The sequence below is a fragment of the Palaemon carinicauda genome, chromosome 23 (genome assembly GCF_036898095.1).
Source record: "Palaemon carinicauda isolate YSFRI2023 chromosome 23, ASM3689809v2, whole genome shotgun sequence".
Taxonomy (NCBI): domain Eukaryota; kingdom Metazoa; phylum Arthropoda; class Malacostraca; order Decapoda; family Palaemonidae; genus Palaemon; species Palaemon carinicauda.
The window spans coordinates 103,017,026-103,035,435 of NC_090747.1; positions in this window are offsets into that span (position 1 = coordinate 103,017,026).

The window sequence follows — 18,410 nt, forward strand, 5'->3', positions numbered from 1 at the left end:
TCATCCCCAAAATCTCATCCCCAAAATATCATCCCCACAAACTCATCCCCAAAATATCATCCCCACAATCTCATCCCCACAAACTCATCCCCACAATCTCATCACCTCAAACTCATCCCCAAAACTCATCCCCAAAATCTCATCACCACAAACTCATCCCCAGAAACTCATCCCCAATATCTCATCCCCAAAATCTCATCCCCAGAATCTCATCCCCACAAACTCATCTCCAAAATCTCATCCCCAAAATCTCATCCCCACAAACTCATCCCCACAATCTCATCCCCACAACCTCATCCCCACAATCTCATCCCCACAAACTCATCCCCACAATCTCATCCCCACAAACTCATCCCCAAAATCTCATCCCCACAATCTCATCACCACAAACTCATCCCCACAAACTCATCCCCAAAATCTCATCCCCCACAATCTCATCCCCAAAATCTCATCCCCACAATCTCATCACCACAAACTCATCCCCACAATATCATCCCCAAAATCTCATCCCCACAAACTCATCCCCAAAATCTCATTCCCACAAACCCATCCCCACAATCTCATCACCACAAACTCATCCCCAAAATCTCATCCCCAAAATCTCATCCCCACAAACTCATATCCACAAATTCATCCCCAAAATCTCATCCCCACAATCTCATCCCACAAACTCATCCCCAAAATATCATCCCACAAACTCATCCCCAAAATCTCATCACCACAAACTCATCCCCAAAACTCATCCCCAAAATCTCATCACCACAAACTCATCCCCAGAAACTCATCCCCAAAATCTCATCCCCAAAATCTCATCCCCAGAATCTCTCCCTACAAACCTATCCCCACAAACTCATCCCCAAAATTCATCCCCAAAATCTCATCCCCACAAACTCATCCCCACAATCTCATCCCCACAAACTCATCCCCAAAATCTCATCCCCACAATCTCATCCCCACAAATTCATCCCCAAAATCTCATCCCCAAACTCATCCCCACAATCTCATCCCCACAATCTCATCCCCAAAATCTCATCCCCACAATCTCATCCCACAAACTCATCCCCACAAACTCATCCCTAAAATCTCATCCCCAAAATCTCATCCCCACAATCTCATCCCCAAAATCTCATCCCCACAATCTCATCCCCACAATCTCATCCCCACAAACTCATCACAAAATCTCATCCCCACAAACTCATCCCCAAAATCTCATCACCACAAACTCATCCCCACAATCTCATCACCACAAACTCATCCCCACAAATTCATCCCCAAAATCTCATCCCCACAAACTCATCGCCAAAATCTCATCCCCACAAACTCATCCCCACAAACTCATTCCCACAATTTCATCACCACAAACTCATCCCCACAATCTCATCCCCACAAACTCATCCCCACAATCTCATCCCACAATCTATCCCCACAAACTCTTCCCAAAATCTCATCACCACAAACTCATCCCCACAAACTCATCTACAAAATCTCATCCCCACAAACTCATCCCCACAAACTCATCCCCAAAATTTCATCCCCATAAACTCATCCCCAAAATCTTATCCCACAAACTCATCCCCACAAACTCATCCCCACAAATTCATCCCCAAAATCTCATCCCCACAATCTCATCACCACAAACTCATCCCCAAAATATCATCCCCACAATCTCATCCCCACAAACTCATCACCACAAACTCATCCCCAAAACTCATCCCCAAAATCTCATCACCACAAATTCATCCCCACAAACTCATCCCCAAAATCTCATCCCCAAAATATCATCCCCAGAATCTCATCCCCACAAACTCATCCCCAAAATCTCATCCCCACAAACTCATCCCCACAATCTCATCCCCACAAACTCATCCCCAAAATCTCATCCCCACAATCTCATCCCCACAAACTCATCCCCAAAATCTCTTCCCCACAAACTCATCCCCACAAACTCATCCCCACAAACTCATCCCCAAAATCTCATCCCCAAAATCTTATCCCCAAAATCTTATCACCACAAACTCATCCCCAAAATCTCATCCCCTCAAACTCATCCCCAAAATCTCATCCCCACAATCTCATCCCCACAAACTCATCCCCACAATCTCATCCCCAAAATCTCATCCCCAAAATCTCATCCCCACAAACTCATCCCCAAAATATCATCCCCACAAACTCATCCCCAAAATCTCATCCCCAAAATCTCATCACCACAAACTTTTCCCCACAAACTCATCCCCAAAATCTCATCCCCACAAACTCATCCCCAAAATCTCATCCCCACAATCTCATCACCACAAACTCATCCCCACAATCTCATCCCCACAAACTCATCCCCAAAATCTCATCCCCAAAATCTTATCCCCAAAATCTCATCCCCACAAACTCATCCCCAAAATCTCATCCCCTCAAACTCATCCCCAAAATCTCATCCCCACAATCTCATCCCCAAAATCTCATCCCCACAATCTCATCCCCACAAACTCATCCCCACAAACTCATCCCCAAAATCTCATCCCCAAAATCTCATCCCCACAAACTCATCCCCAAAATATCATCCCCACAAACTCATCCCAAAATCTCATCCCCAAAATCTCATCACCACAAACTCATTTCCCCACAAACTCATCCCCAAAATCTCATCCCCAAAATCTCATCCCCCAAAATCTCATCCCCACAATATCATCACCACAAACTCATCCCCAAAAATCTCATCCCCACAAACTCATCCCCACAATCTCATCCCAAAATCTCATCCCCACAAACTCATCCCCAATATCTCATCCCCAAAATCATCCCCAAAATCTCATCCCCACAATCTCATCCCAACAATCTCATCACCACAAACTCATCCCCACAAACTCATCCCCAAAATCTCATCCCCACAAACTCATCCCCAAAATCTCATCCCCAAAATCTCTTCCCCACAATCTCATCACCACAAACTTATCCCCAAAATCTCATCCCCAAATCTCATCCCCAAACTCATACCCAAAATCTATCCCCACAAACACATCCCCAAAATCTCATCCCCACAATCTCATCCCCAAAATCTCATCTCCAAAATCTCATCCCCACAATCTCATCCCCAATATCTCATCCCCAAAATCTCATCCCCATAATCTCATCCCCAACAATCTCATCCCACAAACTCATCCCCACAAACTCATCCCCAAAATCTCATCCCCAAAATCTCATCACCACAAACTCATCCCCAAAACTCATCCCCAAAATCTCATCCCCACAATCTCATCCCAACAATCTCATCCCCACAATCTCATCCCCACAAACTCATTCACAAAATCTCATCCCCACAATCTCATCCCCAAAATCTCATCCCCACAATCTCATCCCCACAATCTCATCCCCACAAACTCATTCACAAAATCTCATCCCCACAAACTCATCCCCAAAATCTCATCCCACAAACTCATCCCCAAAATCTCATCACCACAAACTCATCCCCACAAATTCATCCCCAAAATCTCATCCCCACAAACTCATCGCCAAAATCTCATCCCCACAAACTCATCCCCACAAACTCATTCCCACAATCTTCATCACCACAAACTCATCCCCACAATCTCATCCCCACAAACTTATCCCCACAATCTCATTCCCACAATCTCATCCCCACAAACTCATCCCCAAAATCTCATCACCACAAACTCATCCCCACAAACTCATCTACAAAATCTCATCCCCACAAACTCATCCCCACAAACTCATCCCCAAAATTCATCCCCATAAACTCATCCCCAAAATCTTATTCCCACAAACACATCCCCACAAACTCATCCCCACAAATTCATCCCCAAAATCTCATCCCCACAATCTCATCACCACAAACTCATCCCCAAAATATCATCCCCAAAATCTCATCCCCACAAACTCATCACCACAAACTCATCCCCAAAACTCATCCCCAAAATCTCATCCCACAAATTCATCCCCAGAAACTCATCCCCAAAATCTCATCCCCAAAATATCATCCCCAGAATCTCATCCCCACAAACTTATCCCCAAAATCTCATCCCCACAAACTCATCCCCACAATCTCATCCCCACAAACTCATCCCCAAAATCTCATCCCCACAATCTCATCCCCACAAACTCATCCCCAAAATCTCTTCCCCACAAACTCATCCCCACAAACTCATCCCACAAACTCATCCCCAAAATCTTATCCCCAAAATCTTATCACCACAAACTCATCCCCAAAATCTCATCCCCTCAAACTCATCCCCAAAATCTCATCCCCACAATCTCATCCCCAAAATCTCATCCCCACAATCTCATCCCCAAAATCTCATCCCCACAAACTCATCCCCACAAACTCATCCCCAAAATCTCATCCCCAAAATCTCATCCCCACAAACTCATCTCCAAAATATCATCCCCACAAACTCATCCCAAAATCTCATCCCCAAAATCTCATCACCACAAACTTTTCCCCACAAACTCATCCCCAAAATCTCATCCCCACAAACTCATCCCCAAAATCTCATCCCCACAATCTCATCCCACAAACTCATCCCTCAAACTCATCCCCAAAATCTCACCCCCAAAATCTCGTCCCCACAATATCATCACCACAAACTCATCCCCAAAATTTCATCCCACAAACTCATCCCCACAAACTCATCCCAAAAATCTCATCCCCACAAACTCATCCCCACAATCTCATCCCCAAAATCTCATCCCCACAAACTCATCCCCAATATCTCATCCCCAAATATCATCCCCAAAATCTCTCCCCACAATCTCATCCCAACAATCTCATCACCACAAACTCATCCCCACAAACTCATCCCCGAAATATCATCCCACAAACTCATCCCCAAAATCTCATCCCCAAAATCTCTTCCCCACAATCTCATCACCACAAACTTATCCCCAAAATCTCATCCCCAAATCTCATCACCTCAAACTCATACCCAAAATCTATCCCCACAAACACATCCCCAAAATCTCATCCCCACAAACTCATCCCCACTATCTCATCCCCACAATCTCATCCCCAAAATCTCATCTCCAAAATCTCATCCCCACAATCTCATCCCCAATATCTCATCCCCAAAATCTCTTCCCCATAATCTCATCCCAACAATCTTATCACCACAAACTCATCCCCACAAACTCATCCCCAAAATCTCATCCCCACAATCTCCTCCCCAAAATATCATCCCCAAAATCTCATCCCCACAAACTCATCCCCAAAATCTCATCCCCAAAATTTCATCCCCAATATCTCATCCCCACAAACTCATCCACACAAACTCATCCCCACAAACTCATCCCCACAATCTCATCCCCAAAATCTCATCCCTACAATCTCATCCCCACAAACTCATCCCCAAAATCTCATCCCCACAATCTCCTCCCCAAAATATCATCCCCAAAATCTCATCCCCACAAACTCATCCCCAAAATCTCATCCCCAAAATCTCATCCCCAATATCTCATCCCCACAAACTCATCCACACAAACTCATCCCCACAAACTCATCCCCACAATCTCATCACCACAAACTCATCCCCACAAACTCATCCCCAAAATCTCATCCCCACAAACTCATCCCCAAAATATCATCCCCACAAACTCATCCCCAAAATCTCATCCCCACAAACTCATCTCCACAATCGCATCCCCAAAATCTCATCCCCACAATTTCATCCCCACAATCTCATCACCACAAACTCATCCCCACAAACTCATCCCCAAAATATCATCCCCACAATCTCATCCCCACAATCTCATCCCCATAAACTCATCCCCACAAACTCATCCCCAAAATCTCATCCCCACAAACTCATCCCCAAAATCTCATCCCCACAAACTCATCCCCAATATCTCATCGCCACAATCTCATCCCCAAAATCTCATCCCCACAAACTCATCTCCACAATCTTATCCCCACAATCTCATCCCCACAATCTCATCCCACAAACTCATCCCCACAAACTCATCCCCACAATCTCATCCCCACAATCTCGTCCCCATAAACTCATCCCCACAAACTCATCCCCAAAATCTCATCCCCACAAACTCATCCCCAAAATCTCATCCCCACAAACTCATCCCCAATATCTCATCGCCACAATCTCATCCCCAAAATCTCATCCCCACAATCTCATCACCACAAACTCATCCCCACAAACTTATCCCTAAAATCTCATCCCCACAATCTCATCACCACAAACTCATCCCCAAAATTTCATCCCCACAATCTCATCCCTACAATCTCATCACCACAAACTCATCCCCACAATCTCATCCCCACAATCTCATCACCACAAACTCATCCCCACAAACTCATTCACAAAATCTCATCCCCACAAAGTCATCCCCAAAATCTCATCCCCACAAACTCATCCCCACAATCTCATCCCCACAAACTCATCCCCAAAATCTCATCCCCAAACTCATCCCCACAATCTCATTCCCACAATCTCATCCCCAAAATCTCATCCCCACAATCTCATCACCACAAACTCATCCCCACAAACTCATCCCCCAAATCTCTTCCCCACAAACTCATCCCCACAAACTCATCCCCACAATCTCATCACCACAAACTCATCCTCACAAACTCATCCCCAAAATCTCATCCCCACAAACTCATCCCTAAAATCTCATCCCCATAATCTCATCCCCAAAATCTCATACCCACAAACTCATCCCTAAAATCTCATCCCCATAATCTCATCCCCAAAATCTCATCCCCACAATCTCATTTGTTATTTGTTATAAGTTAACTCCTCTCCATGTCCTCCTTTTAAAAGAAAGACCAAACTCACAAATAAGAAGTGTATGGAAAGAGAACAAAAGAAATGCTATCTCAGCAGATTTACCATACCAGCTAATAAAAAGAATTCCAGCCGGAAGTCTTAATCAGCCATTGGCCTTTTGGAAGTCAATGCCCCGTCTTTTACACTTCCTTCTACAGTAACCTCAAATAACCTACCTGAATCCCAAGGGCATTGCAGTCCCCCCTCCCCTGAGCCCCTTTCAAAGGCCATTCCAGACTTCCAGTTTAATTCTGGAAGTCCCGCGATCGGGGAGACAAAGGGAAGGAATATAAAGGAGAGCTGGTGCCTCATTATTTCTCTTCAGCTGACCAAGGGAAGGTCCTTTCTGTCGCCACAAGAGAGAGAGAGAGAGAGAGAGAGAGAGAGAGAGAGAGAGAGAGAGAGAGAGAGAGAGAGAGGGGAGTAATTGGTCGATCAGGATCCGCTGAGCAAAGATTTGCCGCCTTCAGGTCACGAGGGGGAAATCGGAAATGCTGACGACGACCGCCAACAATGGGCGGAGGAGTCGAAGCTTGAGGGAAGGAATAAATGCGAAGACGTGAGGCTTACATGGGGGAGTATTTAGGCGTGAAAGGGGAGATGATGCTTTGGTGTAATTATTTAAGGTAAAATTTAAAGAAAGGGAGATGCTGTTTCGTTGTATATTTATATGAGGACTGTGCATGGTTATATATTTGCATAACGTGTAAGGATATATCCATTGTCTCCGTCAAAAACAGCAAATGCAGGACAAAGGCCTCAAGCATGTCCTTAGTCATGTTTGGGGTTTGACCATTTTCATCACAACGCGGGCCACTGTGAATTGGTGATGGTGGGAGATTTTAGTCTGATCGCTCACAGCAAACCAAAATAGAATGGGTGGCCCATACTAGTACAGCTTGGTGATCATGGCGATACACAAACCCCTTTCACCATGTTAAGGTATGTAAAGAGAATAATTATTTGACTTTACTTTTCTCCCCTTGCAGTGAAGCATTTACTGAGGGAATGCTCCATTTATAGCACTGAAAGAAATAGATATCTTTATGAGGCTCGAGGTGAGGATAGGAGGTTCACCCTTGCCAAGATTCTTGGGCAGGATGTGTTGTACTAAGATAGCGGTATTTTTAGATTTATTTCAGAAGTAGGTCTTCTGAAAACTATTTAACTTTTATAAGGACATGTTCGCTTTTATTGTCTTAAATTGAATTTCCATTAATTTTTTATTTATAACAAACGGTATTGGCATCAATGATTTCGATGTCTGGAAGCCATAAAATTCGAAATCAACCAATGACTCTTAAAAGAGCAAGATGGGAAAAAAATGAGCTTTTTATTTTTCCCTGCCCTTGCGTTCAAACACGTGTTCTTGCAAACAGCAGGCCATAAAAGAAGCACATGGAATGAATATCGTGTCGAAATAGGTAAATTATTTTCCAAGTAAGTTCCTAGATTAATATTCTTTGCTTCAAAGACTCGCTTGCCAGAAACGCCGTAGGCAGAGTTTAATAATGAGAGTGATGAAAAGGGAAATAATGATAAACATGAACGCGATTACAAAATTGCTTTTTTTTTTTTTCTCTCAAATGTTTTATAAAAATTAAGATTGAATATTGAACTTTCGTTAGAAATATACGTTGATGATTGAACTTCCCTTAGGAGAGCAATAATATTTTCACAACATAATTATGACCTACTTTTCATTAGATTGAAAAGCGTCGCTATATGTTTTGATTAATGATATTCTGTGAGGCGGAAAAACTGTGATGTTTTGGAAATGAATATGAATTGGTTTTTATTTTGATTTATCAATTATTTATCTGTATTTTGGTTTTGATATTCTTTTGAGATTTCTTGGCTTAATTCTTTCTGTTATGCTAAAGTTAGTTTTACAAATTAATATTTTCAACTGATGAATAAGTGTTCATTGTTGATAATAACAACAACAACAACAATAATAACGGTAAACGGTGTTAAGATCTCACCACCTGATTCAGGGAAGACCGACCACGGAAGGGGATAGGTGACAAGCTACATATCCAGTCGCTGATTGGTTCATCTCGTAATCATCATTGTACTTCCAGTATCATTTGTTGTTAATCTCTGTGAAAATTACTTCTCTTGCGGGCTGCTTGAAGGTACAGAGTCCATATTATTATTATTATTATTATTATTATTATTATTATTATTATTATTATTACTTGCTAAACTACAACCCTAGTTGGAAAAGCAGGATGCTATAAGCTCAGGGGCTCCAACAAGAAAAATAGCCCAGTAAGGAAAGGAAACAAGGAGAAAATAAAATATTTTAAGAAAAGTAACAACGTTAAAATAAATATTTCCTATTCAAATAATTAAAACTTAACAAAACAAGATGATGAGTGTAGGAATGTACCACGCACAAAACGGTATTTTGTCTGGTAGAAATCAGGGACTGATAAAAAAAGAGGACTTTTTTTCCCATTGAAAGTTTTAACCTGGCCTCTTTACAAGGAATATTTTCGGCCTCTTCAGGAATGGCTTAAACGCATTCCAGTTTCATCGAAAACTTGCATTGCTACCCATTTGCAGAGAGGGATTCGAACTGACAATTTTTTTTCATGGAATGTTTCCAACTTTGCCTTTTTTCCTTTGAAGGTTTAGGGGAATCTGCATTGGTACCCTTTTTACAGTGAAGATTTTCTCCTGATCCCCTTTTTCAGGGAATGCTTCCAAACTCTAAGAAGATTGGTATAAAAGGGCTCATGGGAACAGTGGCCATGTAGAAATGGGTAAAAACTTTATACTGATCTGTCTGTTCTATTGGTTTTAAGTTTAATTTTCTTTTATAATAATTTATTTATAACAAATTATATTGGCTTTAATGGCCTTTGATGTTGGTATGCAAGAAAACTCAATCAATCTCTCTCTCTCTCTCTCTCTCCTCTCTCTCTCTCTCTCTCTCTCCCTCTCTCTCTCTCTCTCTCTCTCTCTCTCTCTCTCTCTCTCTCTCTCTACTGACCCCTGTAGAAAAATTATTGCTTTAGTTCAGAGATAGTTTTTAACCTCCCTTGTGTAGGTTATTGCTATCTCGACCCTGTTTTATTTATGGAATTATCGACATTACGGTTAGATTATTATCAATGATAAAAGCGAGAAAATAACCCTTAACTAATACTAAGTCTTTTTACCGAATCGAAAATATCCTTGACAGCGCATCAGTATTTAATAAGAATTTTGTTGTAATTTGGTAATATTTCGTAAGAGCAAATACACCAAGAAAAGAAATATATATTTCATCTTAAGATCTTTAAATATATTCACATTATTGCCTTTTTTCTCTTCAACAAAGAAGAATAGTAGTTTTACGCTGGTAAAAGTGGGCTTATTCTATACAATTAAATTGGTTGATCCTTTTCGCATATTCATCCTTAGAGAAAAAAAAGGGCTGTAGGGTGGGGGGATTTTGATTTTGGATGCTTCTTTAACAAAAATGATAACAAATATTTTTCATTTCTGAATGAAAAATATCATTTCTGATTTATTTTTGGTTGTAACGCATTGTATGTTATCATATATGTGCAATGAATTGTTAATTGTCTTGATTTTCACGATAAACTAATCGTTACAGGCCTTGGTCTATTATACAACTTTATTGAATCGAGTGCTTTAATCTATGATTCTCTGTTTAAGCAAGTAAAAAGAAATATAAATTCAAATTTATCTTGCCCTAAACATTGATTAAAGATGCCCTGTCACGTACTAACTAATAACCAAACTGTCATTAACAAGTTTTTCGAGTCCAAAAAAAGCTTATTCTCAAGATTTAACAAAGCTATTGGGTCAATATAAACGAGGTCATGCCAGAGGAGAAAGAGATGCGGGTCGTCATCTCGAATATGCCTACGAAGCAGATTTGTAAGTGCTGGAAAGTGGTGCAGTGAACGCACCTTATCAACAATCGGGGTTTTAGTACGTGCTTGGCGGCTTCAACTTCTCTCTCGGTAGTGTCATCCACAAGGCAAGGAGATTAGTTTTACGAGCTCCTGTGACCTCTGTCCATATCGGACATCAAGACGATAGACGTTGGTCTTGAGGGTTCTTCTCGTAGGAGGATATTACGTGAACTCCTTTTTTTTTTTTGAGTACCCCAATGACAAAACACACGACCCCATAATACATCAAAGCTTGTCGGAGTGATGTTCTTCAAAAGTGGAGAGAGAGAGAGAGAGAGAGAGAGAGAGAGAGAGAGAGAGAGAGAGAGAACCTTACCTTATTGCCTTATACTATGTTTGGGTTCCCCCAGGTCCCTCAGTGTGAGGCACTTCGTATATCCACTAGAGAGTTGCTAATCCATCTTCCGGTGTATTTTGCATCTTCCAGTCTTGGATGGTCTGGGATGAGAGAGAGAGAGAGAGAGAGAGAGAGAGAGAGAGAGAGAGAGAGATAGAGAGAATTTTGATTGATTTGGGGTGCTTATTATGCTGTGTACAAGCAAACGTGATTAACAGAGATTGAGATGTTGCTTATAGATTGTTGTCATTAACTTGAACTTGGAATATTTAGTTTTATATTTAAAGACAATCTTGAATAAACTTGAAGCTTTACCCATATCAACCATACGTAATTATTGTAGGATACTGATAGTAAAATTTATTTATGACTTTTCACCACTTTCTTTAGGTGTGTTCCTTTTAGCCAACGAAATAACGTATTAATGTATCAAATGTATGATTCATATTGGTGATGTCATATGACATTATAAATATATTGTTGACATTAAGGCTATCCAAGTCACGGACAATATTAGATACACATGACTTGGTTTTTTGTAATTTTATAATGCGATGCGTAATTTGCAAATGTTCGTAATCCGTCTTTTGAAGTAAATAAGATTTTTATTCTTAGCCTGTCGTTTGTGAATTCTACCTTTTAGGTGCATACTGAGTAAGGGCTATATGTCATGCCAACGTCATAGTATGTTCTTAGCTCTTTAAACTTAACAATGAGCTGCTTTAATTAGTTCTGTAATTGTATTGATTATTATTATTATTATTATTATTATTATTATTATTATTATTAGGCGTGGAAGGAAATTATTATTTTATTATCATTATTATTATTATTATTATTATTATTATTATTATTATTATTATTATTATTATTATCCTTACTATCTTTATTATTACCAGAGCATGAAATTTCCTGCACGAATCAATCAATGGTGGTGCATGTATCTCTATGCATATATATAGAGTTACCAGTTGCATTCAGTTGCATTCAGTTGCATGGCAGGTCATGCATGCTACGTTGAGGGGGGAGTAATTAAAGCTCACAGTGTCTGTAAGCTCCATTCAATGGAAAGCTCATCTGAAATTGACGAGTATTGCATGAATTATTTATTGTTTTTTATTTTCTCTGGAAAGTGTAGAGAGCGTATTATTAATATTGGGGCTTCCATTTACTAAAGGAGAGAGAGAGAGAGAGAGAGAGAGAGAGAGAGAGAGAGAGAGAGGGGTGGGGGTTGTTATATAGCCTGACAGAGAATTGTGAGTTATAGAATACATCATGGATAGGAATATAGTTTTTGATTTTGTTAATTTTACAATAATAGAAATATAGATTACTGCTACTTCTTTGCGCTTATGGGAAAATTGAAAAATAAATTTTTCATAATTCAAGTACTCTTTCAAACGAGCACATTGAATTGACATATATGCTGTGATTCTCTCTCTCTCTCTCTCTCTCTCTCTCTCTCTCTCTCTCTCTCTCACTAAATTGGAATATCAGCAGCCCGGTGATAGCAGTGCTGGCCTATCCAATAGGAAATGAAAAAGTATATTCTTGGGAAAAGGGGTAATTTTTTTATTCGTTTTTTTTCCATCGGTATTTTTGTGTTACCCCCAAACCGGAACATAAGAATATTTAGATTTTTATGTGTGTGTGTGTGTGCATGAGTACATGTGTGTATATATATTTGTTATTTCGAGTGTATAAATGTGAACACTTGGAAGTTAGTATCTTAGGAAATCAAGGCACTTATCTCTGGAAATGGTATTTTGACATTCAGGGGGAAGCTCACGAGGAGGCCATAAATAGAGGAAAGTATACTCGTTTAAGCCGGCTGAATCCTAGATTAGAGCCACGCCTATCTACTTCTCGGGTATTTTGTAGCCATTCCTAGAGAATAAACTAGATAACTGACAATTTGTTCGCATGGCAATGCTCCTTAAAAAGAAACCGTCGTGTAGTCATAGAATAAACGAATTAGTTTGGGATTTTATTCATTGGATTGCTTGTCTTCTAGAATCTAGTGTTTCCCTTTCATGGTACTAGAGAATCTGTTTAGAAAAGTAGTATTTGTCCTATATAGAAGAAACCTAGAAAACTCAAAATTTTTACATATGGCAAGAGGTCTTGTATTAGGAGTTTTCGTTAATTGACAAACCGTAATATATATATATATATATATATATGTAAATATCACCCATATATATATATATAATATATATGTAAATATCACCCATATATATATATATATAAAAGATTTCTATCAAAATTTATTTGTCATCGTTTTTAAGCCTTTGTTCGTCACGTAAACGACATCCATTGGTGATCATTTTATGTTTAGGATTAACCTTTATTAATATTAATTACGTATGTTGCCCTTTTAAAAAATCTGCATAATCATGTTAATATTTGAGAGTAACATTTATAACATTAACCTTATATGTTGTCTTGGTAGAATCTTCATTTATGGAGTATCTGAAGCAAAAATAAGAGATAGTTCTGAGAGTAGGTAATGAAAGAGAGAAAACGAAGCGAGGAAAATTGCAATTTCCTGTTTCGTGTAATCCCTCTTGATAAATAAACGTCACAGTGGGATTTAGCCTTCGTTTGTTCCAGGGTCTTACTTTGAATACTAGGATTCTAATTTCCCCAGCTCCTGTTTATGCATTATCATTATTATTATTATTATTATTATATTATTATTATTATTATTATTATTATTATTATTATTATTATTACTACCACAGCATGAAATTCCCGGCACGAATCAATGGCGGTGCATGTATCTCTATGCATATATATAGAGTTACCGGTTACATTCAGTTGCATTCAGTTGCATGGCAGGTCATGCATGCTACGTTGAGGGGGGGGGTAATTAAAGCTCACAGTGTCTGTGAGCTCCATTCAATGGAAAGCTCATCTGATATTGACGAGTATTGCATGGATTATTTATTGTTTTTTATTTTCTCTGTTAAGTGTAGAGAGCGTATTATTGATATTGGGGTTTACACTTACTACAGGAGAGAGAGAGAGAGAGAGAGAGAGAGAGAGAGAGAGAGAGAGAGAGAGAGAGTAGTGTTATATAGCTGACAGAGAAGTGTGGGTTATAGAATTCATCATGGATAGGAATATAGTTTTTGATTTTGTTAATTTTACAATAATAGAAATGTAGATTACTGCTACTTCTTTGCGCTTATGGGAAAATTGAAAAATACATTTTTCATAATTTAAGTATTCTTTCAAACGAGCACATTGAATTGACATATATGCTGTGATTCTTTCTCTCTCTCTCTCTCTCTCTCTCTCTCTCTCTCTCTCTCACTAAATTGGAATATCAGCAGCCCGGTGATAGCAGTGCTGGCCTATCCAATAGGAAATGAAAAAGTATATTCTTGGGAAAAGGGTTAATTTTTTTTTCCGGTTTTTTTCCATCGGTATTTTTGTGTTACCGCCAAACCGGAATATAAGAATATTTAGGTTTTTATGTGTGTGTGTGTGTGTGCATGAGTACATGTGTGTATATATATTTTTTATTTCGAGTGTATAAATGTGAACTCTCGGAAGTTAGTATCTTAGGAAATCAGGGCACTTATCTCTGAAAATGCTATTTTGACATTCAGGGGAAGCTCACGAGGAGGCCATAAATAGATGAAAGTATACTCGTTTAAGCCGGCTGAATCCTAGATTAGAGCCACGCCTATCTACTTCTCGGGTATTTTGTAGCCATTCCTAGAGAATAAACTAGATAACTGACAATTTGTTCACATGGAAATGCTACTTAATAAGAAATCTTCGTGTAGTCATAGAATAAACGATTTAGTTTTGGATTTTATTCATTGGATTGCTTGTATTCTAGAATCTAGTGTTTCCCTTTCATGATACTAGAGAATCTGTTTAGAAAATTAGCATTTTTCTTATATAGAAGAAAACTAGAAAACTCAAAATTTTTACATATGGCAAGAGGTCTTGTATTAGGAGTTTTCGTTAATTGACAAACCGTACTATAAAAAAAAAAAAAAAAAAATTTCTATCAAAATTTATTTGTCATCGTTTTAAGCCTTTGTTCATCACGTAAACTACATCCATTGATGATCATTTTATGTTTAGGATTAACCTTTTTTAATATTAATTACGTATGTTGCCCTTTTAAAAATCCGCATAATCATGTTAATATTTGAGAATAACATTTATAGCATTAACCTCATATGTTGTCTTGGTTGAATCTTCATTTATAGAGTACCTAAAGCAAGAATAAGAGATAGTTCTTAGAGTAGGTAATGAAAGAGAGAAAACGAAGCGAGGAAAATTGCAATTTCCTGTTTCGTGTAATCCCTCTTGATAAATAAACGTCACAGTGGGATTTAGCCTTCGTTTGTTCCAGGGTCTTACTTTGAATACTAGGATTCTAATTTCCCCAGCTCCTGTTATTATTATTATTATTTATTATTTATTATTTATTATTTATTATTATTACTTGCTAAGCTACAAACCTCGCTGGAAAAACAGGATGCTATAAGCCCGAGGGCTGCAACAGGGAAAATAGCCCAATGAGAAAAAGAAATAAGGAAACTACAAGAAAAGCAATTAACAGTTAATATAAAATATTTTAAGAACAGTAGCAACATTAAAATAAATATTTCATATATAAACTATAAAAACTTGAAAAAAGAACAAGAGGACGAGAAATAAGATAGAGTAATGTGCCCAAGTGTACCCTCAAGCAAGAGAACTCTACCCCAAGACAGCGAAAAAAACCATGGTACAGATGCTATGGCGCTATCATAGACCAGAGAACAATGGTTTGATTTTGGAGTGTTTATATATGCAAGAGTGGGTAGCGTCCTTGCCTGTTGGTTGCCAGACTGTGGTTCGAGTCCCACTCAAACTCGTTAGTTCCTTTAGTCGCTGCAGCCTCACCATCCTCGTGAGCTAAGGATGAGGGTTTGGGGGGAGCCTATAGGTCTATCTGCTTAGTCATTATCAGCCATTACCTGACCCTCCTTGGTCCTAGCCTGAGTGGAGAGGGGAGTTGGGCGCTGGATATAGGTATATATGGTCAGTCTCTAGGGCATTGTCCTGCTTGATAGGGCAATTTTACTGTCCCTTGCCTCTACCATTCATGAGTAACCTTTAAACCTTTACGTATGTATGATCTCAAGAAGTTCATGCTTGTTGTAAATGCTTTTCTGGTAAACAAGTTTATATAAGTCACTTTTCACTGCTTATATATGATCGATTTATTTTAACGTTAGTGCTGATCTTGAAATATTTCATATATTTTTATGTGCTACTCATGCATATTTTATTCGTTATTTCCTAATTTCCTTTCCTCACTTGGCTACCTTCCTTGTTGGAGTCCTTGGGCGTGTAGCATGCTGCTTTTCCAACTAGTGTTGTAGTTTGGCTAGTGATGATAATAATATATAACTAAAGGTATGTATTATATGCGTGGATACATTTGTATGTAGGTATCTTATATATAGTATGTATGAAGGCTTCGACTACAGGCAAATTCTATATATATATATATATATATATATATATCTCCACTGCGGTCCCAAGGCCAACATACATTGGGACAAGGAGCTGTGTAACCTTGTAGAGGTGCAGTGGCTTAAGCCTACCATAAGACTGCTTGGGGGTTATGTTGGAACCTCTGTGACCTATTAGGAAGCAAAAGGCTTATGGATGGTACGAATTAACAGCTCTGAGGGCTCACGACAGGCCTAGCAAGCCGGTGAGCCGCTATAAATTGCTCATGAACCGCACGACTTGCTTCAGGACGGACCCATTGATCAAAGGATGCCCGGGCACATCCTGACTCGGAATGTTATTGGACATGGACAAGGAAGTGGAGCTTTGAGATTGGGAACAATTAATCTAAGTACTTTGCGAGTTAAGGAGGAGGAGGTAATCATGATGATGGAGGAGAGAAATATAGTCATTTTGGGACTGTGTGAAACCCGTTTACCAGGAGAAGGAACAAAATTATTGCATAACAATTACCAATTAATTTACAAAGGTGGAAGAGCTGCACGACACGGAGTAGGTTTTATTGTGAGGGAAGAGCTAGCTGGAAAAATTAGTCATGTAAATTACAAGAGTGATAGGATTATTCGCTTTCCCTTAAAGTTGGGAATGTTTCAAGCCAGTATAATTCAGGTGTATGCACCACAGCAGGGCCGCCCTCAAGAAGAAAAGGAAGAATTCTACAGATATCTGCAGGAAGTAAAAGATTCTGTCCCATATGTAGAGAATATATTAATAATTGGAGACATGAATGGACATATTGGGCAAGACAGGACAGGCATAGAGAGAATATTAGGAGCGTTTAGCATTGGAGACAGAAATAGAGAAGGAGAAAACATAATTGATTTCTGCATGCAAAACCAGATGTCCATAATGAACTCTTTCTATAATCATAGAGACAACCACAAGTGGACGTGGTATCGGTGGAACTCGGCCTTAGGAGTATACACTGAAAAATCAATGATTGACTTGGCAATAACAAATAACAAAAATATGGTAAGAGATGTAAAAAGTATTCCCTCTGTGTATTCGATTCAGATCACAGGCTTCTCTTAATTAAATTAAAGACAGTGAAACCTAAACCAATTAAAAGCCAAGTGAGAGAAAGATTTATCCTAGAGAATATGAGAGAAGAGGAATGCTTAGTTAGATATCAAAACGAAATCAGTAGAGCTAAACAAATGCAACAGGAGAGCAACGACCCAAATGAAAAATGGAGACACTTTAAGATGGCTGTAGTAGGCGCTGGTAATAATACAGTGATGAAGAAAAGAGTTCGAGGTAGGAGGAAAAAACAAACTGCTTGGTGGACTCCCACACTTAAGTCCGCTGTTACAAATAAAATGAAACCTAAAATGGATGAAAACTTTGAGCTTGAGAGAAACAGAAAGAATAAAAGCTCAAACAAAAAGAGAAACCTGGGAAAGAATAGGAGAAGATCTAGGAAATGATCTCCAAGGTACTAGAAAACTCATATATAGCACTGCTAAAAACTATAGAAAGGGAAGCCAACCACCCACTTATGTAATCAAAGACCCTATGGATGGGACAATTTTAACCGAACCCCGAGAAATTGAATTAGGATGGAAGCATCACTTTGAAACACTACTAAACAATGAAAATAATGACCTTGAAGAACATGTAGAATTTGATGTGGTTGGGGATGCAGAACCTGACATAACGACACAGGAGGATGAGAAATGGTAAGGCCCCTGGAGTGGATACAATACCTGCAGAGCTCCTTAAAAACATGGGTGAGGATGGAGTCATTTGGGTGCTGGAACTAATCGACATACTCTGGAATGGACAAATACCACCTGAAGACTG